The sequence below is a fragment of the Microtus pennsylvanicus genome, chromosome 12, assembly GCF_037038515.1.
Source record: "Microtus pennsylvanicus isolate mMicPen1 chromosome 12, mMicPen1.hap1, whole genome shotgun sequence".
NCBI lineage: Eukaryota > Metazoa > Chordata > Mammalia > Rodentia > Cricetidae > Microtus > Microtus pennsylvanicus.
Genome location: NC_134590.1, coordinates 69,501,841 through 69,504,240, shown reverse-complemented (window position 1 = coordinate 69,504,240; position 2,400 = coordinate 69,501,841). Strand labels below are relative to the sequence as shown.

The following is a 2,400-nucleotide window of genomic DNA, read 5'->3' as shown; positions in this document are numbered from 1 at the left end:
ATCCTTGAACATATTATAACTTTTCAACAGATTCCAAAAATTAGATTCAATAACACAAATTCTTTCAGGTAATTTTGGCAAATTGATGCTATCCCTCTCTGTAGCATTAAACCATTTTTTAAATGAGATAATATTGAAAACAAAGCTAATTGCTAGAATCAAATAATAGGAAGGAAAACAGTATAAGTCTTGCACAATACTTTCCATAATATAAGCGAAATAATTATTGAACTCCTGGATGTTTCAGTCATTTTTTTGTAGTTTTTCAGACCTTACCTGTCATAAGAATTACAATGAATTGGAGTAGGTGTAATAATCGTTATCATCCAGCAGGTGTCGCAGTTGCAGCCACATGGCTGAGAGAAGCTAGCAGCAGTGAACAGCATGTGTTGCTTACTTAGATACTAAAAAATATGCTTTGCTTAACAAATTAAGAACAGTTATTAAGGCAATCAAATGATTCCAAGAGTTGGAGCCTACGATAAAGAGAAACCCAAAGTTTTACATCAGTGCAAGTTGTAGACTATGTGCACTGTGGAGATCACAGGCAGCAGTGTGTGGGCTGGCATGTGGGTCACAAACTAGCGAGAGCTGAGCAGCAGCCTGCTGCATTGGAGGGCTGGCTAAAGCCCTGGGCAGGAGAGTCAGTGCCTAATGCACTATGTGGCTGGTGGACTGATCCCAAAAAGTGTGGACTTCTCTTCATTCTCTTCATGTTCAGGTGCCAGATGATGGTGGAAGATACAAAATAATCTACCAGTAGTTCAGAATTATGTATAATAAAGGGTTTTTTTTTAGGGGAGACTTACAAATCACTGTTCTAGATCATAGTCCTCTGCATGAACAGAGAATAGGAACAGAGTCTAGCAGCCGGAAGTGAGAGCCGGAAGCAAGGGAGCAAGTGCAGGCTTTACAGCTACATTTATAGTGTAAGAGACCATGCCCAAGTGGGCTGGTATCTGAAAGGCTATTGGCTGAAGGGGAAGAAGGAGCTCCCACAGCATAAGTACATATGTATGTGTATATACCATATGTGTGCAGAAACCCACAGAGGCCAGGGAAAGGCATTGAGTTCCCTGGAGTTGGAGATAAAGGCTGTTGTAGCTATCCAGCATGGGTTCTAGGAACTGCATATGGGTTCCCAGGAAGAGCAATGGGTCCTCTTGACTACTGATTCATTTCTTCAGCCCAAGATTTACTTATTAAACACAGAATGATAGACACTTGTATTACATGAGCTAAGGAAGGATGATGGCTAATTTGCCATCCTGGGACTCCAACTCCTTGCCCTCTAGCATATAACCCAGCTGTGTCGCACTGGCCTGGTCTTGATGCAATGCAGGCAGGAAGCTCATCTTGATGGAACTGCTCCTCTAGATGATTTCTACTTTTGGCATTATTTTTGTTTCATCATATTTCTCTTGAATTTTCTTTTATTGTTTTTGGGTTATAATCTCTTTGTCCTTAGGAGTCAGCTTGGTTCCTTCTGACACCCCAGGGGCTGCGCACAGTAGGACTCATTACCACTGTCAGTACCATGTGCTGTCAATAAGTATGAAGCAATTCTTCACCAGGGTCTTGGTGAGGACCAGTTCTGTATTGGACACACTGTAGACAAAATTAGTGATCCTTGTTTTACAAATACTACACTTAGAGCTCCAGAAAAAGTCACCTACATCCAATCTCAGGGCATTTTACTTGTGACTGCCTCCTGGAACTTGAACTGTATGCATGCAGCAGAGGCCAATTTTAGTGTTGGCAGCAGTCAGTCGCAGCTCAGACTTCCACTTTATGTGGGAGGGCCTTGTCTTACACCTGGCCTTGTAGTACTTGTCCTTGCTGTTCTGAGAGATTTTTTTTAAACTCCCAAGACAAGGTTTCTCTGTATAAAAGGCTTGACTGTACTGGAACTCACTTTGTAGATCAAGCTGGCCTCAAACTCACTGAGATCCACCTGCCTCTGCCTCCCAAGTGGTGGGATTAAAGGCATGTGCCACCACCACCCAGTTTGTCCTGAGATATTCTCATTGCTCATCACTGGCTGAAAATCTACCCCGCTGTGTGTTTGTGGCGTATGCTTGGGCCAGAGGAAAATCTGCTGGAGTCACTTCTCACCTTGTACCATCTGTGTCGTGGGCACTGAATTCCATTCTTCAGGCTGGGTAGCAGGAACTTTAACCTCCTGAGCCATCTCACTGGCCCAGCAGATTAATTTTTGAGACAGAGTTTTATTGTATGCATCCCATGTTGGCCTCAAATGCAATCCTCCTGTCTCTACCTCTCCAGTTTACAGAGAAACACCACCCTATCTGTTCTTTCTGTAGCTTTATTATCCTTCATATTTTCTCCTTTCACATATTCTCTTGTACACAAGTGTGTATGTGTGTTTCTTTTGGATAT

General features: G+C 42.6%; 1 pseudogene; it reads right to left on the bottom strand.

The window, feature by feature from the left end:
* Positions 1-1,238: 1,238 nt before the first annotated feature.
* Positions 1,239-2,150, bottom strand: LOC142832394 (small ribosomal subunit protein eS8 pseudogene; annotated as a pseudogene).
* Positions 2,151-2,400: the final 250 nt, after the last annotated feature.